This window comes from Crocodylus siamensis, chromosome 5 (assembly GCF_052110815.1).
Source record: "Crocodylus siamensis isolate JL-2025a chromosome 5, ASM5211081v1, whole genome shotgun sequence".
NCBI lineage: Eukaryota > Metazoa > Chordata > Crocodylia > Crocodylidae > Crocodylus > Crocodylus siamensis.
In genome coordinates this window covers 22,481,907-22,509,282 of record NC_143399.1, presented here as the reverse complement: position 1 = coordinate 22,509,282, position 27,376 = coordinate 22,481,907, and the positions used below count along the sequence as shown (strand labels likewise).

At 45.2% G+C, this 27,376-nt stretch overlaps 1 protein-coding gene across 4 annotated transcripts in view; it reads right to left on the bottom strand.

Annotated features, from left to right (window-relative positions):
• Positions 1 to 27,376, bottom strand: part of ST6GALNAC3 (ST6 N-acetylgalactosaminide alpha-2,6-sialyltransferase 3) — a 363,147-nt gene that overhangs the window by 302,336 nt on the left and 33,435 nt on the right. Inside the window, exon 1 of one of the 4 annotated variants that reach the window (XM_090048547.1) lies at positions 11,304 to 11,386. The exons of the other annotated variants lie outside the window; for them this stretch is intronic. The gene's annotated coding sequence lies outside the window, so the exon portion shown is untranslated. Of the gene's footprint in view, positions 1 to 11,303; positions 11,387 to 27,376 lie in introns of those variants that run through there. 4 annotated transcript variants of the gene reach the window in all.

Genomic DNA, 27,376 nt, shown 5'->3' with positions numbered 1-27,376 from the left:
TACTAGGCAGCACTGAGTAAGGAGTTCTAAAAGTCAGTTGGACTAAGCTTGTCATTCAGAGACAAGATTTATCATCTTAAGAAATCTTTCTGCAATCTAAAAGGGGTTAAACAGCCAAGTATAATGCTCCTGTAAAAATACCAAAGTTGAAGATGTCCTGAACCAAACCAGAATTACCTTCTTGCTCACTGCTTATTTGCATGTTCTTTCCTTGCATTTACACTGATGGTCCCCAAGCAGTCACCATTTTTATTTCCCCTTTAAGACTAGATAGGTTAAAGCAGAGTACTTACTTGAAGCTGCATATCTAAAAACCTACTCAATTATATGGCAGTAACCAAGGTGGTTAAATTCAACCTCCAATGCAACAATGACTGACATTTCAGCTGCTATTATAACAGCAGTGTTTACGTAGCACTTTGTTTAGAGCACTGCATAAAGTTCAACTAATTAAACTTGCAACAGCAATCTAAAGTATGCTAAGCTTTTTTTAACAATAAAAACACACACAGATGACAAAATTATAGATAATAAAGGAAGTGACTTAGTCAAGTCTCTGCAGTAAATTAATGCTAGAACCAGTCCTGTGCATTTTGTAACCATGAAGATTCCTTTTAGGGTCATAACTCAACAAGGTAACTCCTTTCAGTCTAATTTTTTTTATTATTATTTCACACCTAGTAAATGGAAACAGAACTTACCTAGGACATAAAACTGTTAATAGACAGAATGTAACAGGCTAGTACTAAATCCTTTAGATTCGGGTCCCGGCTCTGGCTTTCGGGTCCTGGCGCTGGAGAGAGATAGGTGGATGAAAGCACACTGCGCCCGTATGAGCCCAGGGACCCCAATAGAGACCTCAGAACCTCCCCTGGACCCCAGACAACCCCCAGCCTGCCCACAGGTAAGCAGGGGCCCATGGTGGGAGGGACGTAGACAGCTGGGAGAGAGCTGAGTGGGTCGAGGAGGGTCATGCCCCACCCTGGTTCCTACTTGGCCCAGCCCCCCAGGGAGCCACATGACTGGGCTGCCAGCACACAAGCCAGGTTGGGGAGGTATTTACCTGTCCTCTCCTTTGGTGAGGAGTGGGGGAGGGACCCACCTTAGCCTTCCGAGAGCAGCACAGCACTGTCCGGACCTTCTGCGCATGCACACAGTTTAAAAAGGGCCTGGCAATGGCAGAAGCCATATTTGGGTCCCAGGTCTGGAGAGAGATGTGTGGGTGAAAGCCTGCTGTGACCCTGTGAGTCCAGGGACCCCAGGAGAGACCTCAGGACGCTCTAGAGCCCCCAACAAGCTCCAGCCTGCCCGCAGGTAAGCAGGGACCCATGGTGGGAGCTGGGAGGCAGCTCAATGGGCTGAGGGTCACACCCCCCCCCAGTTCCTACTTCGCCCAGCCCCCCAGGGAACCGTGTGACCAGAGCCTCACGAACAGGTTGGGCAAACAGGCGTGCTCCTGGGCCCGGCGCATGAGTTAGCACAGGAGTTTGTGCAGGAGGGTGAGTGGGAGGACCCTGCCTGCGAGCCCCCTAGGGTAGAGAGTCCCAGCCGCAGCCGGCCTACCAGCGGCATGATGCGGATGGGCACACACTGCAGCCCAAGTGTTCCCTTGGGGTCTGCGGCCTCCCCCTCTGGGACCTCAAAGACCTCCACGCAGATGGAGCCCATGGTTCCAGGCTCCACACAGGCGGAAAATCTGGCTTTCAGCTGTGGGGGCTGCCTGTCACTTTTTCAGGCTCTGGGGTCTGGGAGCATAGCCACCTCCCCTTGTGAGATCTGCTACCTTTTGGGGTCTCTAGCACACCAGCTGGAGGGGCTCCAGGCCACATTCCAGAAATTGCATGGTAAGCGGGAGATAGGCTCCTACTGCCAGGCCTTTCTCCCCCGGGAGGCAGAGGGTAGACCACGGTTCCCTTCCAGGACAAGGGAGGACTCAAGGCCCTCCCATGCTGTCCAGGCATGGGGTTGGACCAAGGTGGTCAAGAGCCCCAAGGCCCGCCACACTAAGGTCCCCCACTGCACTGAGCTTTGCAACAGGTATGAACCTCTTGCAGCCCCAGCAGAGCCTGCTAAGTTGCCAGCTGCTGCAGGCAACACAAACTGTACTGTAGCTACCGCCCGCACTCTCCAAGACAAAACGCAAAGTGTTTTCATGGAAAACTTCATCCTGAGGGGGACCGAGGGGGCAATCTGCCGTCCTGATCCCTTAGCTCAGGAAGTCTCCTGCTTCCCAGAAGCCTGAATCTGAGACATTGCAGAGAAGATTCCTGAGCTCCTCTAGCCCACTGACCACTACTCTATGCTCCTTATCCATGTGGGCACAAATGACATGGCTTGGAGTGCTCCTAGCTGGGTCATGAAGCACTACAGGGACTTGGGAGTGGAGCTTAAAAGGCTGGGGGCACAGGTGGTGTTTTCATCGATCCTCCCAGTTTCAGGCTATGGGCTGAGAATCAAGGTAGTGAACCAAAGACTGAGGGCATGGTGTCATCGGGAAGGCTTTGGCATCCATGACCACAGTCCACTCTTTGGTGAGAGAAGCAGTGAGCTGCTGGGAAGGGATGGCCTCCACCTCTCTTTGCTGGGGAGGAGGCTCTTCTCAGCCAGACTGGCTGACCTGCTACCAGACTTTAAACTAAGCCTGCCGGGGGATGGGGAGACTACTGCCACTGCTGGCCCACTGAGCAACCCTTGCAAAGCCGGCAGGCCAAGGCACTCTAGGGAGCCCACCCCTCCCCCAGCCCTGGAACAAGCTGTAGGCAAGGCAAGGGCCAAAGGAACACTTGCGTGCCTGTACACAAAAGCCAGGAACTTGGGGAATAAACAGGAGGAACTTGTCCTCATGATAAACACAAATAGTTATGATGTCATCAGGAGAACCGAGACCTGGTGGGACTCCACTCATGACTGGGCCACAAGTATAGATGGCTACACAGGAGAGATCGAGTGGACAAAAGGGGTGGGGGAAACCACGCATCCCTGCAAGCTGACATTGGCACCCAGGGTGGATGACTGGAGACCTTCTGGGTTAAAATCCATGGGGAACACGGCACAGGGGACACAATGGTGGGCGTCTACTACAGACCCCCTACCCAGGATCAAGAGCTTGACCAGGAGTTCACCAGGGAATTGGCTGAGGCAGCATGGTCCCCATGCATGGTTCTCATGGGAGACTAACTACCCAGACATCTCGTGGGAAGAGCACTTGGCCAAATTCGAGTGGACACAAAGCTTTCTCTCATGCATGGATGAGCTCTATCTGACACAAGAAGTCGACAGGCCAACGAGAGGTAAAGCACTGCTCAACCCAGTACTGGCAATGGGGGATGACTTAAATCAGCAACCTAACAGTCGAAGAGAAGCAGGGTGACAGTGACCATGAGCTGATCACCTTTACCATCTGCAGTAAAGCTGTCAAGTCAGCAATACAGAAGTCCTTGACTTCAGGAAAGCTAAGGAGGCTTGTCAGTGAGGCCCTAAAGGGCCACAACCCAAAGAGGAGGGGAGTTCAGGATGACCACCTGCTGACCACCTGCATCTAAAAAGAAAGGCCTACAAAGGATGGAGGACTGGATCCACCTCCAAGAAGGAATACTCTGCACTGGTCAGGACCTGCACAGAACTAACCAGGAGAGCCAAGGCTTTGACGGAACTCCAAATAGCTACAAATATCAAAGACAATAAAAAGTCTTTTTTTTAGATATGTGGGGAGCTGAAGGAAAAGCAAAGGTGACGTTGGACCCCTGCTAAACCAGATGGCACAACTGATGCCCAGGAAAAAGCCAACTTGCTAAATGGGTACTTTGCATTGGTTTTTCACCAGTCCCATGGGACTCCCCTGCCCATTATGGGATAGGGAGGCCCAGGTGAGGAAGATTCCTTACCCTCCATCAGTGCTGACCTCATGAAGGAACACCTTGAGAGGCTGGATATCTTCAAGTCAGCTGGCCCTGACAATCTACACCACACAGTACTCAAGGAGCTGGTGAGCATCGTAGCCTAGCCCCTGGCACATATCTTTGAGAACTCTTGGTGCTCTGGTGAAGTGCCTAAAGATCAGAAGGCGGCCAATGTGGTGCCTATCTTCAAGAAAGGGAGGAAAGTGGATCCGGCAAACTATAGGCCCATTAGCCTGACTTCTATCCTGGGGAAGATCTTAGAAGAGTTTATTACAGAGACCATCCTTAAAGGACTGGCCGACACCAACATCCTGAGGGACCGCCAGCACGGGTTTGTTGCGGGTAGGTCTTGCTTGACCAATTTTATTTCCTTTTATGTCCACGTGACCTATCACCTGGACAAGGGAGAAGAGATTGATGTTGTCCCAGGAGAGACGGGGGGGGGGGGGGGGAAGGACCCCAAATAAGAAAATAAACTTACAGGAGGCCAGTGGGACAGGGAAAAGAGAAAAAAAATGAACATAGAAGCTAAAACAAGGAAAAACTCCTTACCCTCAGGCAGAACTGCAACGCTGCTGGAAGGGGGAGAGAAACCCGTACGGCTCGTTATCCCCATCTTTATTCAGGTGAGACAGCTGGCTGGCAGCAATAAAGATGGGCAGTGGAGGAGGGAGAAGAGAAGAGAGTGTGGATCTGGGGAGTGTGGGGATGCCAGACCCACACCGGGACTCTCCCAAGGAGAGAGAAGCAGTGGAGAAGAAGACAGAAGAGGCTCCAGACACCAGCAGTGGAAGCAGCAGCAAGGAGCAATCAGCCAATGCAGGAGGTGAGCCAAAAGCATCCCCTGCAACCTGCGAGAACGGCAGCACCAGGCAAGACAGCAAAGGGCAAGCGAAGACATGCATCACTACAGGTGGGAGTAGTGGAAACAGTGGGGAGAAGGAACTCTCTCCACTGGAAGGTTCCTGACAGCAGCAACAAGAAGGGCCAAGGAAAGGCAAGGCAGTTGGATTGAGATGCCCCAGAAGGGAGAGGGGGCAACGCCAGGCTCGCCAAGGAAGTGGAAAGAAAGGGAAGAGATGACGAGAATAGGAGGCCATGAGAATGTGACCCCAAACAGAGCTCGGCATTTAGCTAGACCATAGGGAACTCAGTACGTGGTTCCCTGGTGCAAGGAACCAAGGGAGGGAGTTGCCCTAAGTCCTAGCAATAGTGGACGTGTTGTTGTGTGTTTTTCTTTCATGTTTTTCTTTTGCATTTCTCCAGTGGAGAGGTTGAGAGTCAGGAGCAGCTCTTAGAAGCAGAATAGGGCCTCCCATCAGATTAAGGCCTTAGGGTGAGCATATACCCAAGGTGAATACAGGTTCCAGGAGCAAGACCCTGAGTCTAGACCGCTGAGGCAGAGCAAGGAAATCGACCTCAGGGCTGACATCCTGGATGGGAAGGAATTCAAGAGGCTCCTCCAAGATATAAGAAGAGGTACATGGTCACGAAGATCAAGCAATCCATTGAGGTGGTGTGAGGACGGGGTGTAGGGGTGGTGGAGTCCTGTGGGTGACTGTCGGGTAGACAGTACACCACAGAAGATCCCCAGGTAGCCAACCGTCCCCCTGAGGACCATTCAAAGCCGCTGGTTAGCACTACAGATGAAAGGGACTTGGGGGTCATCACTGACCACAAGATGAACATGAGCCTTCAATGTGATGCTGCAGCTAGTAAAGTAAGCAAAACACTGTCTATGAATCTATAAATAAACAGAAATATATTAATCAATACTATCTACAATTCCTGACATTCTTTAAAAAAATCTTCTATCTATATAAGCAGATATTAAAGCTGATCAGAACCTTTTGACTCATCGTTCAAAGCTTCAAAAATATTTTCCCAATTTGATCACTTTTCTCACAAAACTGACTACAATAGAACTTCATGCAACTTTGCAAATATCTAGTCAAAGACTTTGCAACTTTGACATTGTTTTTATAGGAGAAAAAAAAAATCAGTGGTGATATTTATGAACTGAAGTATGCACTGAATATAATTGAGAGAGAACCTGGGGCGCTTTGTTACTTTAAGAGAAAAAGAGCCTAGGGAGACTCCTGCAGGGGAGACGGGGCAGAGCTGCAAGTAGGTTGCCATAGAGACCAGTTAATGAGATTAAGCAGAGGGCACCTGCAAGCAGCCCTGGGGAGTCACCTAACCAGAAAGGGGGCGGGACCTGAGAGAGAGAAGTCAGGGCCAGAGCAGGGTAAGCAGTCTGCCCTGGGAGGCTGAACAGCAAAGAGCTCTGCAGAAGTGCGTGTGGCTGCGAGCCAGGCAGCAAGTGTGTTGTGCTGAGACAGCAAAGAGAAGAAGCTGAGGGCTAGCCAAGGATTAAGACCCATGGTTGTATAGGAGTTTGTGTTATAGCCAGAAGGGCTTAGGTTTTGGTTGCAGTTTGGTCCGATGCCTGTGGTGAACCAGGAGGGTCTAGTGCTAATCAGGGACTAGGTACTCAGGTAGAGTCTGGTGGTTTGGGTGGGACTGTCAGGGGTGGTTTGAAGGTCCCACAGCACCCAGAGAGGCTGCACCAAGTGTGCCCAGAGGGGTGATTACATAGTTCCTAGGGTGCATCAATGCCATTTATGAGTAAAAGGGACACAACCACCTCAAGCCCTGCCCAGGACAGGCTCAAGGCACAGACTGGGGTCCAGACGGCCCAGAGTCTAAGCAGGGCAGAGACTGGGGCCAGAAGCCTAGTAGCTTGAGTGGGGGCAGTGATAAAGACCTGGGAGGGCCAGATAGGAATCTGAGGACCTAGAGGCTCTCTCCAGTATAGTGGACTGGAGATAGAGGGTGGAGGCTGAGAAGACCGAGGTCCAACACTGGAGAACGATTGTAGGCTCGCGCTAGATCCCTCAGGCAGCCTTTCTCCCAATAAAACATTAGCATCAAAAAGCATGGTGGGCAGGTACAGGAGGTGAGGGTCCCTAGAGTTACAGCCAGGGGAATAATTGTGTGGCCACCAGGGGGCATCACAGCTGCCCCTGGAACCTGAACCTGTCACAATAATATATGTCAATATGCATCCCCCCCCCCCCAAAAAAAAAACAACAGGCACAAGTTTTGCTCTCCACATAGGCTTGTTACTTCCAGAGGTGTTTATGAGCTTATCCAATCATGAGACTGAAACAAACATATAATTACTTATCTGACTAATTATAATGAAATAACACACCTCAAACAGCACTGCTAGATGCTTACTGAGAACTATTCACAATCAGAGTTCACAGATTCACAGAAGTTTAGGGCTGGAAGGGACCTTGTGAGATCACCGGGTCCAGCCCCCCCCTGCTCCAGGCAGGAAAGACATCTGGGGTCAAATAACCCCTGCAAGGTCCAGTCTCCTTTTGAAGATCTCCCCCTGTACCGCCCCAGTGGAAGTCTATTCCAGTGTCTGGTCACATAAACTCTGAAGAAGTTTTTCCTTCAATCCAGTCTGAAGCCTTCTTCTAGGAGTTTATGACTGTTGATCCTGGTTTTCCTCTGGGGCACTTTGGTGAATAGTTGTTTGCCTAGCCCCCAGTGCTCACCCCTAATATATTGGTGATAGTGCAACCTGCTATGGAGTTAAGTCAGCAGCACTCAAAGTCAGGTGTTCAAGGAGCCCCTGATGCTCCCCCCAGATCCCCTGAAGTCTTCTCTTTTCTAGGCTGAACAGTCCCATATCTCTCAGCCTTTCCTCATATGGCTTGCTGTTCAGGCCTCTAATCATACAAGCAGCCCAGAGAAGAGCAATCTCAAGTTTGTCCACATCCTTCTTGAAAGACAGCTCCCAGAACTGGATACAGTACTCCAGCTACAAGTTTGAAATACACATCAAATATTGTCAAACTGAGAAAAACTAGGAGCTACTGAAATTAATATTCCATGAATAGGATGGAAGGAAGAACAGACTAAAATTCACCTAATAGGTGTTTATTCACAAATTAGGTATTCAGCTATAAATCAAATACTTCTCCATGGGTACCGCAGACAGTGAGACCTGGAGAGCATGATTCTTAAGTACTGCAATGAAAAATAAGTGATTTTTTTTCATAATTGCAAAAAAAGGGGGAGGGCGGTATTATGTTAGGTTCAAGTGTTTAAGTAGTGAAAAAGTGATTCTAAATAGGAAATGTCAAAATGATTCATTAAAAAAAAGCCTGAATAAAACATTCTGACTCTCTGAGATTTTGGGGGTTTTCCCCAAACTCCCACAAACAAATTTAACAAACAGAGAGAGACAATCATGAAGCTGTTGGCTGTCACTCAAGTTTAATTTTTTTTTGCCAAAAAGTTTGAGCTGAAAAATTTCACATGACCAAGCTGCAAAATCAGGATTTGAAGAAATGATAGGAAAAAGTGTCCCAAACTCTCAGCCATTCCCCGGTCTCTATAGGTTTGCCAGTGGTCCCCAGAAATACAAAATTCTCCTCCTGTGTGATACCTGAAGTAATCTCTGGGGCTGTGTCTCTACTTAGTTGTCTTCCTCTTCCCAGTGCTCTTACTTCCTTAGTCCTCCCACTGGAGTCTATTAGAATTTTGCCTAAGCAAGCACTGCAGGGTATGCCCTGCTGGTATTAAACAAGTCATCATTTTTAATTGACATTTTAAGTTCCATCAGGCTATAGAATACATCTCACATTGTCTTAGTAAATGTTTGCATAGAGTAACAATTTTGATCGTGTTACTCTTCAGAAGCAATCTAGATGTATGCTGTAAAATACTAAGTTTTGTTGAACAGTTTGAGGACAAAATACATCTTTTTTTTTAAATCAGTACTCAAGTTAAAGTTCTGGTAATTCAATTCAGTCCAAACCAGTACATCTAGCTCTTTTGATGCATGTTTATATTTTCTCCAGATGGCTTGAGGCAGGTGAAGTGCATTGTGTGTACTGAAGACTTCTTAAAAGCAAGTTGCATAAATACATATATGCATTTTTTAAGTGTCTTATTATTTATTCCTAAAAAACTGTATTAGCAAATTAATTACCTACGTGTGTCCGCACTAGCAATTATCTGAAACTAGTGTAGCCCAAATACACCTAGGGGTGTGCCTTGTCCGCAGGTAGAAGGGATGGGGTGGTCAAGTGAGAGTGCAGTGAGAGAGGCCTGCCACAAAGGAGCAGTTCCTTCTTTTCTCTATAAAGCCAGGCCAGGAAAAAGCACTTAACTATATACAAATTTGCTATACAAAAATAAATATGAATAAGAGACATGAAATATTTACAGCAGAATTGGTATGTGACACCATATACAATAACCTGCAATCAACACATTGCACCACTTTGAGAAACTGCAAAACATAGAACAGGTAACTGGGAATTCAGTACAGACCATCCACAGTGTAGGCAATAATTAACCCCCCTGCCTAGATGAACATTAGCACCCTGGAACAGGCAAGTCAAGGCATCAACTCATATAAACCCAGGTAAGCTGAGGTAGCAATGCAATAGATGAACACAGACAACAATAAAGGTAAGTTCAGATAATAGGCAGTAAACATATATAGGTAACCTATATAAACCCCCTTAGGGAGTACCCATAACTATATTAACATCTACAGGACAAAGCAAATATCAGTCACAAAATATGGGGTGCACTCAGCACCCCAGGGGGTGTTCCCTGGAGCCCCGCCCCTTTAGGGCCCTGGGATGTGGACACGCCCTGCCACAATGGGGGAGGGGGGAGGCTGCAGACCTTCCCCTCCCACGGCCGCCTCCCCTGCGGGGCCCGCTTCCACAGCAACTCCTGCTTCCACTCTAAAGCAGACAAGACTCATCTCATGGTGGCCAGTCCCACTAGGGCCTCTCTCCAGTGGTGCCTCCAGCTCCTCTCGATGGCCTGGTGCCCCAAAGCGCTCCTATGGGGACCAAGCCCTTACTGGACCCAGTTCCCCAACCTCACACTGGGGGCACTGGGGCTTGTGTTTAATGCTGAGCCACACTGAGGGGCTCCAGTTATCTGGCCTAGAGCTGGGGCTAACTTGAATAACCTCGAGCTGCTCTTGAGGTCAACTCTCCCTGCACCAATCTGTGCCCCGTGTGGGGCCCGAGCAGCCTTATGCTGCCCCCAGGGCCGGTTCTCCATGTGCCAACCCTTGCACCGCCCACCCAGCCGCTTGCCAGGTTCGCAGGCTTGAGCTGCCTTGAGCGGCTCCCAGAGCCTGAGTTCCATGTGCTGATCTGTGCACCGTCAAAGCTCAGGCAGGGTCGCGATGACGGTCTTCTCTGGAGATCCTCTCTCCTTGCTGTCCCTCGCCACGTCTGCCCCAGCGTGCTAAGCACGCTCTCCTTTTATATGCCTCAGGGTCTCTGCCCCTGAAGTCTGGCAGACCTGCCATGCTGCAGTCCACAATCCTCTCCCTCTCCCTTTGGGAAAGGGGCAGTGCCCACTTTCCCCAGCTTGTTCCTGATAGGTGGACTGGCTCTATCAATTGGAATTAAGGATTCCTGGGCCCCTGGACATGCTGGAGATCAATTAGGGAAGTCTGTCACACTAGATACAGCTGCTATTATGATAAGCTAGTTTATAATACATGCTCACATATCCAGTCCCCTCCCCAACAGGTCCACCTCCCACCTTCCCCTCTCCTCCCCAAAAGAGAAAAATGAAAACAAATCATTTGATTTTATATTGCAGAAGTTTAGCACACTCAAAGTTTTATATTGGGTTTTGCAAATAGCATAGGATCAGAATTCATAGAAACTTCTGAAAATAGTGTCAGATGAGTTCAGATTTTCAAGGGACAATACAGCAGTTAACACAGATATCACTTTGTTTGCTTATGACCTGGAATGAAGGAGGATGAAGGGCCTGATCCTACAAACCTCTCTGATACGAGCGATTCTTATTCACAAGTCATTGTGTTGACTTCTATGGACTACTCTAATAAGCACACATGAATAGAGTATAGTACGCATGGCATTACGTTTTCCTGGTTCGAGCTCATATTCTGTACTGATGATCCAGTGTCTCTTTTAAGCCATAACTTTACAGCCTAGATAGTGGTTCTTAACATTTTTAGACTTGAGATGGTCCTGGATAGACTAGAGGCACCCCCTGGAAAGTGCCAGCTCTTAATTTTCACTCTTTCGTTTGCCTACAGAAAAAATAAGAGTGGTTCTAGTCTTGCAGAGAATTCAGACCACAACTATTTCTACTTGAAATCTCTGGGTTGATCTTGTCAATCACGTTTGAAAACACAACTGTGCCAACATTTTGTGGCACCCTGCAGCACCCCTGAAAGGATATCAACGCAACCTAGGACTAGATAGATTCTTAACAGATTCTTTGCTAGAAATACTTGCACTGGATGGAGCCAGTGTTGGTGTATTTCAGTCCAGAGATGCTTCTTTTTCTCTATATACTTTTTTGGCCTACCCTCCTTCCTCATGGGAGCTGTCCCAGTGAAGCTCTGCGTTGTAAACTCTTTGGCCTGGGGACCATGTTTCTTTTTTTTTGACAACTTCTAATACAGCAGTCCTTTGGGATAGAAACAATACAATAAATTAATAAGTGAAAAGAGAGTTTATTGTGCTAAAATTAAATCAGGCTTTGAAGGGAAAAAGGGGAGACTATGACTCAAAGGAGTACAAAGACAGCATGATACATTATACTAAATTTATTTGTGTACAGATAGAACACACACACAAATCCTTACCGAAGTGAAAACACTTTGACAGACAAGTTCAGTGTATTGTTTCTGTGGTATCTGTGAGTTAAAAGGCAAATTACAATCAATCCCTCAGTAAAATTGAATTTGACACTTCTTTTCTATTGAGATTAGGAATTATCATCTTGCAAACCTGCACCTTGTAGCATCAGTGTCAACCTGTCTGGAATGTAATTTGGATTTTTCAATAACATAAAATGCCTTCTCTTGTGTAGTCATTAGTGGTGACATAAACAGTCTGACAATATTATAAATGAAGGCCCAGACACTTTGCAACACTAACCCAACCTTCTGTTAGTAGCTTTAAAGTTCTCTGAAGAAAGGAAATAAATGCAACTCTCTAATCAAGTCTCTATATTTTTTTGATTCTCATAGACAAAAGTTAAATCTTTTCATGATTTAAATCTGCTGGAAAACCTGCTATGGAGTTAAGTCAGGAGCACTAACACAAAGATTAAGTGCTCTGATCATGAAAAAGGATGAGCAACAACAGATTAGCCATTCCCATTCCCCTCTCATGGTCCTGGAAATGTGTTAACTGTTTTCTTTCATTTGATTTATGAAACAATACTGGGCTCTACCATACCACCACATTTTAAGCTAAATTTCCCCAATGAAACCAATGGGGAGTTCTGCTTAAAACTAATGGCACAGTTTGACCCATACTTATCTTGGAAAGATGCCTCCTGAGTGAGGAGAGAAATGAAGGTCATTCTCTAGGAGAAGAGCACTGAATCAGGACTTAAAGTAATTTAAAATTACATTAACATTTTGATTGTTTTTCATGTGTTGTGGCTGTCAGGGCCACAGATCAGACAATGTAACAGGAACTAAGAGACCAGAAATCTCAGGGAATTGGAGCCATTTATGGTGAAAGCTGGTGTTGTGTTGGACAATGAAAAAAAACAAACTACTTTTTAATAGAATCACATCTCATCTGGCAGGCATCAAGAACTGCGTGGGCTTCAAGACAAGCAGGTTCACAGAACTGCACCAGTTGCAATGTTTAAAATCCTAGCATAAGGAGAAGAGTGCGAGTTTTAAGCAGTTAATGAGGACAGTAGCAACATTTGGAATTTTTACAATAAAAATTTTCTGTAGGTTAGTCAGGATCAGAGAAGATGGTGAGACATTTCAGAAGCTCCTGCCTAAGCACTGGACTGCATGGCATGACTGCAGATGAACCTGAATAACAACGATATGTATTACTTGCTTTCAAATTTACTGTGACCTCTCAAGAAAGAAAGATGGGTCACGGCAGCCAGTTCAATGTGGACCACTGGTAAAGAGTAAATTAATAAAATGTTAGATTTGCCCAAAGAATGGAAAATACTGAAAGCACCGTGCTGCCATTATATAAATCTGTATTACGTTTAGTTCTGGTCACCCCACCTCAAAACAGGCCTAGAGATAATAGAAAAGTCAGAAGTGGACAACAAATGACATGAAAAGACTTACTTACCTATGCAAAGAGACTGAAAAGACGGGGATCAGTTGATTTATACAGAAAGCATAAGTCACAACTGAGGTATTCAGTACAACAGATGGGGAAGATAAATTGGAACTTTCTATCTCCCTCTTCATAAAACTAGATCAAGGGGCCAGCTTATGAATTTGAAAGGTAAAAATGAAAAAAACCAAAGCATACACACATATGTTCGGTTATACCTTTAAGTGATTAGCCTGTGGAAATCAGCACCACAAAATGTCAGAGGCCAGAAACAGAACAGATCCATTTACATAGATACCCAGAGCTTCCTATGTTCTACAAACCACAAGCATTACCAGTAGGGCTGTGCAAAGCTTTGGGTGCTGATTCAATTCGGAGGAGATTCAGCCTGATTCAAATGTGGCCAAATCTCCAAATCCAAATCGAATCAGGGGACCAATTAAAAGGCCCGAATTGATTCAAATCTCTCCGAATCTTCAGAGCTGCAGCTGGACTCCGAGCTGGTAAGGGGGTGGGGGAGGGGACCATGAGGCAACCCCTGCCAGCCCCCAGCCCCCACCCATTCCCACAGCCCCCACATGGGTGCCGCACCCACCCCAGCTCCTGGCGTTCTAAAAAAAAGCCCCACTCACTGGGTGCTGCCGGGTGGGGGGAGCTATCCCTGCTCTCCCCAGTGCCCCATGTTGCATGCGGGGCTCTTCATGAGTCCCCCTGACCCTCCCCCTTGCTCCTCCAGTGCTGGGTGTAGCAGGCAGCAGGGATCCTGCCCAGCAGCACCTGGTGAGTCACGGCTTTTTCCTTTTTTAACAAGTGCCAGGAGCTGGGGCAGGCAGGTGGCGGCGGGGGGGAGGGGGCTGACTAATTCAGAGATTGAGCAGCAGTCAGATGTCTGAATCGGATTCAGCCAAATTGATTTGAGACAGTGACTCAAATCACCGAATTGAATCACTGTCCCCCAAATGGGCCAAATCCGAAGCGAATATTAGCTGCTTTGCACGGGCCTAATTACCAGCTCTTGCAGTGCTATCACAAGCAAAGTGACTTCAGCTCCTGCTGTAGGAAGTTTCATGATGACAAAAATCTCAGTCAGGAACAGCATGGAGTGAGGTGGCAAAGCCAGAGGGATTTCTTCCACAGTATCCCACAGTGCAGGAGCTATGGGTTAAGAAGAGCTATTCCAAGGATAGACTGAGTGCATCTGAGACAGAGAAGTGTATGAGATTTTGCTTAGGATATGCACTTGAATGATCTCCAAAAAAGCCAGGATTGCACCAATAAATTTATATTTCAAGAAAGCAAGCATTACGGTCCAAAATGTAACATCAGTGATGATTACAGGGCATTAAATGCCTCCACATGACGTTCATCAGATAAAGAGCATTTCACCTGTGGGCCACCAATTGAAGTCCTACACAGATCAACAATAATTAAAAACTTATCTCAGCTAAGGTAAATCTGGTAGCCCTTTCAGGAAATGAGTTTCTTGAGTTCAAGTTCCATCTCCCAGGACACAAACCACATATACCATTGTAAATACTTCAGAAAAGGCAACTCATGAGTTCATATAGTGCCAATATACAATGATCTTGGTTGTGTGCACTAGCAAACATTTCCATAATCCACTCACAGTATGGGGAGGGCAATAAAAAAAAACAAAAAAACCCAGAAGATTGATATTGAACAAAACCTCATTTTCGTCATTTGAATTACAAATTTTAAGCTTTTGGACTTGACAATACAGGATGTTTATAGAGTCCTTGTACAATTTTTAACTTTATAAACACCCTATACAGTAGGTGACTTTCTACAAATGCAAGATGGTATCCCAAATGCAAGATGCTCCCCCCAGCAGCAGCTAACTCCATTGCCACTCTACACAATGACAATTCCCAGAATGCCTTGCACTCCACTGCACATGTTGCTTGCCCCTGGCTGGTAGACCATGGGACAGGAGGTGCCATCCTTCCAACATCCCTCTTCTTAGGCAGTGCCCAGACCAGGACACTGCCCCACTCACCTATCCCACATTAAGCTACTGCTCGTAGGCATCTAGTCCTAGTCACTGATTCAAATTACTGGATGAGATATACTACTTTTGTCTGATTTGACATATCCTCCTATGTTTTTATTAAACATACTTTGAAACTTAAGAAAAGAACAAACTATAGATCAGTTTGCATCAGCATACCCCGGCAGATTTGTGGCTTTGTATCATATACTAGTGGAAAAAAGTTAGGCCCAATTTATGATTGATACTATTTTGGTATTACATGTAGTTGATAACCCATCATTTACACAGTATTATTCAGGCATGTAGAACCAGCTCCTTCAAAACAGTTGGCAACTGGCCATTCTTAGTAAAAGGACAGAGTGATTAAAAATTGCATTTTGAAAACGTAGTTGCATTAAATAGTGTGAAACTGCAAGAATGATACATTAACACATAGCTTCAAATGAGACATGGTAAAGACACTGCACAGGGTTTTTTTTATAAAATTAAGACAGATGCTCTTTTCCTATTATTCCTTTTAAAATTCCAAGAGCGCCCTCTTGTGTAAAAACTGTTACTTATTACATTACACAAAGCAATAAACCATGAAAAGGTGGTGTGGGTCACTATATGAAGTGCATAACAACCTGATCGCAGTCTATTATATTACCTCTTCTTTGACTACATTTGACATCTTATTCTGTCACTGGATTTTTATTCCCCTCTCCCCCCAGATACGATTGGGAACTGGGAAAAGTCACAAGCAAATTCATGCAGAAAACCACGCTTCCGTATCTTCTTTTTTGAGACAAAACAAGTCTCCCTGGTGTTCATTGTCTCTGTAGAGCTCTTTGGAAGTTATTGTTCTTGCAGACAAAGTATGACACATAGTAGGTCCTAATAAAAAATCAGCCAAACCCTTTTAAGCTAATAGGAAATACACTAAAGAGCAAAACCAAACTATAAAAGCAGCTTGGCTCTTTGCTGTCCACTTTCAAACCAGACAGTTTGCAGTGGGAGATTTCCAGACGTTAATGGTTTATTTACTCTGGAATGTCAGCAGAACATCACTTGGCACAGAGGAAAATGAGAACTGAAAGGCATCAGAGACACTCGCCCTGCGGTAACATATTGACTGACGCCACAGATTTCAAATTGGCAGGTGCTCATTAAAAGCCACAAATGATAACCAGCTGGAGCAAAGCCAAATTTACTGAAGGAAAATGCACACATTGCTGGTTTAAGCATCCATATTTACCAGAGTAAGTAAAGCAGACAGTCAGAACTGCTGGGGAGGGAAGGACTAATTTAGGCAAGAATTTCAGCTAGAAGAAGGGGTGGGGGGAAGGGATTTACTGATTCAGTCAAGGCAGCGTATTAAACTCCCTCTAATAAGAAGAGTTACTTATTCTTTTAATTGTGTGCCTGCCTGGAGCTTTCCTTCCTGTAGCAATTAAGCTGAATGTCCTTGACAGTCTGTGCTCTACAACGACACGCATGCTGAAACTAGTCCTGTGTGATCCCCATAATACTTTAATTTTCTAAATTGGAGATTTATGGAAATGTTGACATTCATCTCTCTCTGCTAAAATGCTAGCATGTTGCTTACAAACACAGGCTCTCACTTTTTTTCTTTTCTTATAGCTCAAAGGTTGACAGGGAGGGCTTAGCCTTCCTCTTATCGTTATGCTGCACAGGATGGGCTGTGAATTTTATGAGCTTTATCATCTCGATACTTGCATCTTTAAAAGCTGCCAGACCACTGATATGCTTCCCCCCCTTCTCTGTTTCATAGGCAACAGGGGTAGCAATTAGCAACTGTTAAACAGCCTGACTCCTGTGACTGGAGAAAAGAATTGATGTTGAAGAAAACAATGAAACTGGAAGCTCAAGTAAAGTTGTAAGTGCTCAGTATAGCAGAACCCCAAGTAAAACGTGTCGGAGGAAAGGAGAGCATGGGGGGTGTTCTTCATTCATAATCCTACATTATAGTTCCTTACAGTTTAAGAAATACACTTAATTTTTGTCAGCAAAACTTTACAAGTGAAGATTTCATTTCTGACAGATGGCATCTGAAGACAGAAGGCAAAAGGTGCCCTAGCAGAAACACTTATAGGAACAATCCTGACCAGCTTATCTTCATAAGGAAGGTCTCTAGCACTATCCACTCTCTTAACCCGAAGTGAAATCTTCCCTAATGACCAACAATCAAGTCTTAGTAGGGTGGGGAAATTGTTGCAACTGTGCTAATCCAAGTGTACAAGAGGCAAGGGTTTTGTTATATTTTTAATTGGGCCAACTGTATATTTGGGAGAGCTGTGGACAAGCTTTCAGGCACAAAAGCTGGTCCCAAGAACTTTTGAAGAAGGGAACTTTGTGCCCCAAAGCTTGTCCGTCATTTCTCCCAACTGCACAGTTGGTCCGATAAAAGATACCACAAAAAATCCTTCCCTTTGTTTTAAATAGTTATTTCCCAAGAAAAGAGAAGAACAGCGGGAAAACCCATCAGTCATTTCTTGTCTCCTAGATAAAGCAAGCAGTTCCATGGAATGCTACCCAGCTGTATTTGTACTCTGTGCTTCAAGCAGTCTCAATTGCAGAGAAGTACAGAAGAGCAAAACTGTTCATTAAGCAACATCAAATATCTCAGTAGAGGAAGATGCAATGTCATGTTGTGGAAGACCACTAGGGAAGAAGTGGAAAATACCATGATCATTTGCAATTACTGTAACAAATGTTTGTAAAAAGAGAATGAAGTCAAACCAAGAAGCAAAGTTATCAGCCAACAAAGCTGTGGGTAAGATGGTGACCAAAAAAACTGAGGGAAAACCATTTGAAACTGAATATAAAGACTCTTCCTCACAAAAGCAAACATGATATAACGGCCACATATGGCCGAGGTTGTTTGGTGAAACAAAGACAAAAAACATTAAACTGGGTTTAACAGAATACACGCGTGAACTTGAGAACACGATGTGAAACTGGCACAGAAGTCATTGCGAAAATGATTCCTGTTCATAGTATTTAAACTCAATATTTGTAATGTTCTAGTTAGAGGTTCTATTTTTAAACAAAAGATTCTACTTTTGTGCATACAATCTATTTTAAAAGTGCTTTGGCATGCTTTTTTGTGTGTTTACAGTTGAATCGCTATTTTCATCATGCAGTACTCCAAAAAGATGACAAGAACCAGTGAACAATTTAATCAAAATGTATTGAAGTAGTTTACGGATGAGCCACTTCCTTCTACAAAGGAATGTATATTCAGGGGCCTGCCTATGATGAGTACTCCACAACCACCCACCTCTGTTTAGGTTCACTATTTCTTGCCATCTCTCTCATACTTATTATTATCCTCTACCCCCCAACACATACCTAATCCTTTCCAACTCAAAGTTCCTTTTGTGCGAACAGTGCTGCAAGTATTAGTATACTTAATCTATTAAAATTACCAGACTGAAACTTCATTGTTGTAAAAAAAGGCTATCTTCTGTACAACTATTTATCTGAATCTACAACTTTACACTTGATCCATAGAGAGATTTAGCTAGCTAGGAGTCATAATTGTAGCTAAGTCTGCTAGTAAAAATGCGCTCTTGCTTAAAACTCCAAGAAGAAAAAAAGAAATGCCATTGATTTTTACATAAGGCATTCAATTAATCTGTGCAGGTTTCAGTAGCTACAGAAGTTTCTCTTTTTCCCCTAAATCCCCAACAAGAGAGGTATGGTGGGAATAAAATCAGAAGGAGGATAGATTTCCACCTCACAGACTGACTAAATCAGACATGTATAGCATGGTTTTTCATGATCCTGAGCTGAGCTAAACTGAACTCTGACTCATGAAAGCTCATGCTATAAACCTCTGATTTAGTTAGTCTATGAGGTGCAAATCTGCCTTGCCTTCTGCCTGACTTCAGACTAATGTGGCTAACTATTTCTCTCTGCTCATGGGAATCAACCAACCACTCTTCAAGGCTAGGGATAGACATTACGGAGGAAAGGCAGCAAGAAGGCACAGCAGCCCTCCTGGCTCTCTAGGGACCTAGCGGACCTCCTGCGGCTAAAAAGAAAAGCCTACAAAGGATGGAGGATGGGATTCACCTCCAAGGAGGATTATTCTGCGCTGGTCCGGTCCTGCAGGGAGCAAACCAGGAAAGCCAAGGCTGCAACTGAACTCCAACTAGCTTCAAGCATCAAGGACAACAAAAAGTCCTTTTTCAGATATGTGGGGAGCCGGAGGAAAAGCAAGGGCAATGTTGGACCCCTGCTAAACCAGATGGGGCAACTGACAACTGACGCCCAGGAAAAAGCCAACCTATTAAATAGGTACTTTGTGTCAGTCTTTCATCAGTCCCATGGGACGCCCATGCCTGCTATGGGACAGGGAGATCTGGGTGAAGGGGATCCCCTACCCTCCATAAATGCTGACCTCGTGAAGGAACACCTTGAGAAGCTGGATACCTTCAAGTCAGCCGGCCCTGACAATCTGCACGCTAGGGTACTCAAGGAGCTGGCGAGCATCATAGCCCAGCCCCTGGCACGGATCTTTGAAAACTCCTGGCGCTCTGGTGTAGTGCCCGATGACTGGAAGAAGGCCAATGTGGTGCTGATCTTCAAGAAAGGGAGGAGAGTGGATCCGGCTAACTACAGGCCCATTAGCCTGACTTGTATCCTGGGGAAGATCTTAGAAAAGTTTATTAAGGAGGCCGTCCTTGAGGGACTGGCCCAGGATAACATTCTAAGGGATAGCCAGCACGGGTTTGTTGCGGGTAGGTCTTGTTTGACCAATCTCATTTCCTTCTATGACCAGGTAACCTATCACCTGGACAAGGGAGAAGAGATTGATGTCATATATCTTGACTTCAAAAAAGCCTTTGATCTGGTATCCCACGATCACCTCTTGGCCAAACTGGCCAGTTGTGGCCTTGGCTCCACCACGATCCGCTGGCTGGGAAACTGGCTCCGTGGTCGGACCCAGAGGGTTGTGATTGATGGCAGTCACTCATCGTGGTGCCCTGTGACCAGTGGGGTCCCTCAAGGCTCTGTCCTGGGACCCATACTGTTCAACATCTTCATTAATGATGTGGACATTGGAGTCAGGAGTGGACTGGCCAAGTTTGCCGATGACACCAAACTTTGGGGCAAAGCATCCCCGCCAGAAGATAGGCGGGTGATCCAGGCTGACCTGGACAAGCTCAGCAAATGGGCGGACGAGAACCTGATGGTGTTTAACACCAAAAAATGCAAGGTTCTCCACCTTGGGAGGAAAAACCTGCAGCACCCTTATAGGCTCAGCAGTGCTACGTTGGATAGCACTACAGAAGAAAGAGATTTGGGGGTCATCATTGACCACAAGATGAACATGAGCCTGCAATGCGATGCTGCGGCTAGTAAAGCGTCCAAAACGCTGGCTTGCATCCATAGATGCTTCTCAAGCAAATCCCGGGACGTCATTCTCCCCTTGTACTCGGCCTTGGTGAAACCGCAGCTGGAGTACTGCATCCAGTTTTGGGCTCCACAATTCAAAAAGGATGTGGAGAAGCTTGAGAGAGTCCAGAGGAGAGCCACGCGCATGATCAGAGGTCAGGAAAACAGATCTTATGATGAAAGGCTGAGAGCCATGGGACTCTTTAGCCTGGAAAAGCGCAGGCTCAGGGGTGATCTGATGGCCACCTATAAGTTTATCAGGGGTGACCACCAGGATCTGGGGGAATGTTTGTTCACCAGAGCGCCCCAAGGGATGACGAGGTTGAACGGTCACAAACTCCTGCAAGACCGTTTCAGGCTGGACATAAGGAAGAATTTCTTTGCTGTCCGAGCCCCCAAGGTCTGGAACAGTCTGCCAGCGGAGGTGGTTCAAGCACCTACATTGAACACCTTCAAGAGTAAATTTGATGCTATGACCCCAGCTGACTTCCTGCCCTTTGGGCAGGGGGCTGGACTCGATCTCCCGAGGTCCCTTCCAGCCCTAATGTCTATGAAATCTATTACACATACACTGGTTTAAGTGATCAGAAACTTGTTTAAAAGTGTAAAAAGAACAGAAATTCAGTGCTCATAAACCAGTTTCAAAATGGCCAAAAATGGTTTAAGGTAAGTCTGGTTGAAAGCAGTATCAGACTTAACTGACTTAAGTCAAACCCATTTATGAAACTTCTGTCCCAGGTCCCTTCCTGGTTCAAGTTAAATCCCAGCCCCCAGCATGCTTTTCAGTCTGGGCTGGGCTGTGCTGTCTGCTCCAGAAAGCGGGGCTGGACCCACCCCTCTGCTCCCTAGCTGGAACAGTAAAGGCTGGCTCACTGGCCTTACTGGCTAGATCACTGCCCCCCCCCCAGGCAAATCCCAGCTGGGGTCTGGGGCCAGGGAGGGGGTGTTAAACTCACCTTTCCCAGAGTAAAGAGCTGCTCTGCCCTGCTAAAACTTAGTGCTGACTGTGACTGTGGACTACAAATCCCAGAGGCATCTGGAAGCAGAAAGAGGAAGTGAGGAGTAACCCAAAGAGTCTCTGCTGCTGTGATTGTGGACTGCAATTCCCAGAGACCTTGGGGGCAGTAGGAAGAATAAGCCAACACACAGCCCAAGCTGCATTTATAGCTCTTCAATGTATAGTTTTTCAGAGAAAGAACTATTCTTGTTCAGGCTTTTATGAATTCAGTGCTACTACCTTTCTGTGCCCCTCCCCCCAACAGAGCACATGCTGGAGTCAGGCCATGCCCCCTCTGCACCAGCAGGCTTTCTATCTTCCATCTGCCTTGGCAGTCTGGCAGGCGTGCTTTAGAGCCCCTGGTTTCTGGCCTGAGCCACTGCAGGCATGTGGCTGCATTTCCTGAATCACAAGTGAATGTCTGCCTATTTGCTTATTAGTTCAATCTTTGCATCTTAGACTAACCTGCAAAGACTGAATCAATTCAGCCTCAGGCTTTTTGACTGTACTCAGGCAAACAGCACTCCTGGGTCATCTCCTAAGTCTACACATATACTGCTCCAGGGCTCAGGAGATCGAGATCCAGTGCACAGCAAAAACCACCTGTCGCTTTCTCCTCAACATTTTTAATGCCCAGCAGCAGCACCACTAGTCACTCATTACCACCAGTAGGCTGAAGAACAATTCCTATAGCCTCAAGTCTGTTGCACCACAATGCACAGAGCTGTCACAGTTCTTGGAGGCTTGCTATCTCACCAAATTCAATTTGCACTTTTATTTATTTTCGTAGCAGATAAAAAGTTGGGTCACCTCCCAGGGAAGTAAAACTAATGCTAAAGTTGCCTGAATCGTTGCTTCTGACAATACTGTAAACAAGGGGTTAAGAAATAATCTTCCCTTCAAAAAAATGAAAAGGAGAGAATTTAGGGCTTTAATAGACGACAGCTTAGATCATTCCAGCCATCAGCCTCAACAGGCAAAATCTAGGTCACTGAAACTGAATCTAAAGGATCCACAGAATAAAGACATTTGCTTGTTAAAACTTACGATCAGATAAAGACAAAGGTCATATGAATGCTACTAAATGGAACCAGCACAAACCACAGTGCTGGTTCTCTGTAAAACAATAAAAGCAAGAGATTGCAGATAGCAAATAAATGTGCCTGGCTTGTTACTACAACTATAAACGTACTGCAGGGACCAGAAGCTTCTATGAGGCCATCACAATATTAATAGTTAAGTAATGTTTAGAAAGCCCCATTTGTAAAATAGAAAATCTGATGCTGTTGAGATAGACTTATTACATATAATATTTTTACCTTAGCATACATTACAGTAGGTAGAAATGGGCTGAGATATTTTCTGTTCTTTTCTGATGTTACAGAAATGGAAAATCAGCCTGGATCTCCTCTATGTAAAAGAAAAATGCTGCACAGATCGGTTACAACTCTTGCTCTCTCTCAGGATTTAACTCAAACAGTCAGTATTCTACCCAGAAATTGCATGTTTTAGTAGATAAAACTGGGAAATGGTGTCCTAAGAAGAAAGCTGACAGATTCCCAACTGGAGGAGTTACAGGGAATGCTTGGGTCAACAAGAATTCTCTGCTCTGGGAGGTGAAGAGGGAGTGAAGGAAAAGCATTTCCAGCAAAAACACGGTACTTGGTACCTATAATGCTTCAATGGATCCACCGTGCTGCATATATACAAAATGAAAAAAAAAAGCCAAACCTAGGATGAGTTGCTTAGCCATGTTTTGAGATACCCCAATTATTTTATTAACTTCCTTTCCAACTTTCCATTTTACTAGTGTGAGCACAAAACTACACAGGCGTGCTTCTTTCACACCCCATTTATAGCACCTTGTGAATTTATCCAGGCTTTCACAGGCAACTCCTTGGCCATAAAGAAAGGACAGTGATTTACAAGAAAAAGTTTGGGCTCCAAGAGTGAACCACACGAAGACTCTTGGCTGTACTATCAAGTTCTTTATCCTTTTCTACCAGGTGTAAACAAACAACAAAGCACATTGTGCTACCTGCATTACTATAAAAGTATAAAGCAATATCCTGCTGACCACTTCTAATGGCACAGAACATGGCACCTACAGAGTTCCTTACAAAGAGATATGCGCTAAGCCCAGCATTTCTTGGAAATCTTATTGTCAGTTGCAAGAGAGAACAACTGTAGGTCATTCCTTGCAAGACAGATCAGAGATACGCACATGACAGAAAAACCTCTGATCTTTGCAGGGGATAAGAGGGAGGGAGTTGTGCTTATATTTTTGTATTACCAGTTTTATTTTTTAAACTAGATTCATACATTCAGTGTACTTTCCATATACATCCAAACAAAAAGGATACTTGCATTATCTTCAGTTTGGCTGGTGAACAGGCATTGCTTTGCATGCATCTACCACCATTATCAGAGAGTCTCCAAATATTTTTTTTTAACAGAGTAACAAATTAAATCTTTTAACAACATTGTCTATTTGTGAGGAGGAAGATGGGAATGTTGAGGTTCAGACAAGTCAAATTACTTCTCTGCCTCCATAAAGGAGCAACAGCCTCTGGTAGAGACACAAATAAAAGCACGTGTCATAGTTCTAATACTGGCCTACTTATTAAGTTGGGCATCTTCCAGGGTCTGGTAAATAACACATGCAGCTGTATAAATACATCTCTTGGAAAACAAGAATGTTTGTATTACAATGGTTCCCCTCCTCCTCCCTCCCCCCCGCAAAAAAAAACAAGAAAGAAAGAAAGAGAAACAAGCAAGTCACAGACCACCTAGCTGTTGACCATACTGGTTAACTGAAATCTCAGTATGTTACTCTGGAGGTGTCTGTCCCCTATGGGACTGGACTGTATTCTTTCACAACCAACCTCTTCTGCAGAGACACAAGTACAGCAAGTAGGACCAGATACAGCAGTGAAAGCTGATTTCACAGCAGAATAGTTCCATTTTTCTGATATGCCCAATGTCATCTAATCTGCTATCTGGAAAACTTCAGTTATGGCGTTCACTGGAACTCGCATCCCTCCAGTCAAAACAGAACTTGATGGGACCATGTGAAGTATGCGAATACTGCTCTTTAAAAAGGTACACTACTATTGGATGATATAAAATTTCCCTTGACATTTAAGCCTAATATTCTGTCTTTGCAGTGTTTATAGCATTTTTTTTTAAGGTTACACATGCATTTTAATATAAATAACATTTGTAAAAAACACTTTATTGGTAGCTACACAAGTTACTTTCACACAGTCCCCTCATGTTTGTAAATGCTGTCTAGTTGATCCTTACAACATCCCTTTGTATATCATCTACATTCTACAAATTAGAAAAGAAGTCGAGGCACTGTGGAAGCTATTTGCTTAAAGCCAAAGAGCTGCTATTGGCTGAGCCGGGCTTAGAACAAACTCCAGGTCCCCAGCCTGGCTCTCAAACCCAGAGCAACTGCCTGGTACTCTGGGCCATGGGGGATGCTCCTCCACACTAATACAGAGCAAGTCATCCATCGTGTGGAAGGAAAGAAACCTACACTTTAGGGCATATGTAGACATTCCTGAGACCCAATCTATAAATACAGTGCTTACTTGGGGGAGTTGAAGTACTTTGAATAAGCCATGCAAACATAGATTGCATCTTGGTTGTGCACAAGTTCACCGATGCTGAAAACCATTCAGGGAACGCAATCTTGGAGTAGGGGAGGGATAGGCAGGATCGAGAAGTTAGAGGGCAAAAAAATCACCCAGTTGGGAGCTAGAAAAAGCATAGCCCCAGAGTTGGGGGTGAACAGCTGGCTCCAAATGTGTATACACATTAGATCAGGCACGGGTTAGCCTGACCAACTTAGCGCACCTCCTTAGGTTAGATTGAGCCAGCCATTTTTTTGCCCGATCTAAACTCCCAAACAGATCAGCACTTAAAATCGACCCAACTAGGGTTAGACTGATTGAAATGTAATGTCCACACATGCCATTAGTGCCTGCTTGAGGCCCCCGCAAGTTTACTATCAGCTCTGCTCAAACCGTTCGAGCACAGATACCACAGTAACAAGTGGAGAATAAACAGTGTCCAAATTTCTTTTTTGAAGGAGCAATAGGTAGATTGTGGAAGAAGTGTCCCACACAACAGCTCCTTTCATTTTTTTTCTTTTTGCTACTTGCCCGCCCAAATCCAACTGGTGGAGGGGCCAGGCCATTTGCAGCTGATCACCAGGGAAGCAAAAACCACAGTTTTATATATAGCTGCAGTTTTTGCCTCCCCATTGCTGATTGGCAGAAGGTAACCCTGTTGTTACGACTGAGCAGCAGGGAGGCAAAAAACCACAGCATATTTAAAACCGTGGTTTTTGCTTCCTTGGTGATCAGTGGCAAATGGCTGGGTCAGCAGGGCCCCTCTGCCAATCAGAGCCAGGGGTGGGGAAAGAGAGGCAAGGGGCAAAATGAAAAATATTGAAGGAGCTGCTGCAGGTTAGGATCTGTTAGATTCAAAAGCTCCACTGCACGAGATGCAGCTTCTACTTAAAACCAGAACAACTTTAAACATGAACAAGGACAGGACTAGCAGGTTATTTTAATATTACTGAGACTTAGAGCATATTATTGTGACGTACAATATTATTTTTGTTTCTTTTAATTGAATTTTTGGAGTGGAAGAGTATACAAAGAATAAAAAGTACCTGGAACTGACATGGGACTGCTGCAATTTCTACTTGGAAAGATTTATAAAAGGAAAATAAGGAAAAAGCAGAAACATCTGAGGGAAGTGCCTACAGGTACTTGCTAATGAAGGAGAAGTCAGCGCCACTGTGCACCACTGCAAAAGCAGCAAGGACCAGAAGCAGAAGCTGTAATATTCAATTATTCAGCTCAATTAACACACTAATGCTTTTCTCACTCGCCAGATTGTTGACAGGGATTTTTTTCCTTCCTACCTGTACTCTGGTCTAACCAAACCTCTTTGCAGCCTTATCTGCATGTGTGTAGAAAAGCAACCTCCTGCTCTTCCATGCCCTCTCTCTCTCCCATAACTACTGTGCAAGCGATACATGATGCTGGGTACTACCACCCCCTTGGTGACTTATCTCTCTCCAAGACACTGTAGGAAGATTAAAGATATCCAATATTTATGGCCTACTCTGAGTGGTAGTTTGCATGTACAAATCTCTCTCAGAAATACTTTATCTGTTCTCCGAGATACACATGCCTGTTCTAAATAAAGCCCATAAAGAAAACAAATGTTAGATATTTCCATAAGTCTCTATACTGTAAAACTCCTCATGATAGGTTTTCATCATATATCCTTTAAGATATAAAACTGAAGGACCATAAACTCCTGGAGTAACATAGGGTGCTCTTAGCTTAGGATTTCAGATGACAATACCACATCATTACTTCTGCAAGTGCCCCAAGTGCCATCTGCATCACCCCTCACCCTTATGTAGAGAGCAGTGTTTCTCAACTTGTACGTCAAAAGTGGGTCACAAGAATATATGAAAGGGGCACAGACGAACTTTAAAGAAATGGATCAACAGACGTTTAAAACGGATTCTCCCTTAAAAGAGAAAAATGCGAGAAACCTTGGGTTTCCCCTTGCAGGCTGCCAGAGTTCCAGCTCGCCAGGGACTGCTTGGGACTGGAGGGAGCAGGAGGAGGGCGATCAGGCAGAGGGCACCACGCACATGCTGTGCACACAGGCATGTGGCAGTCAGGCAGTGTGGAGAGCAGCTCCTGCAGCTCCCTGCAAATAAATCTATGGGGCAGGGGGAAGAAATGGAGAGGCACAGATGATGTATCGGGGCGGGGGGCACAGGTGACACTGCTCACCACCCCATCTCTTCTCTGGGGTAGAGCCATGGCCTGAGAGGAGTGGCAGCAGTGGCCAGGCCATGAAGGTGGGGTAAAGCTAC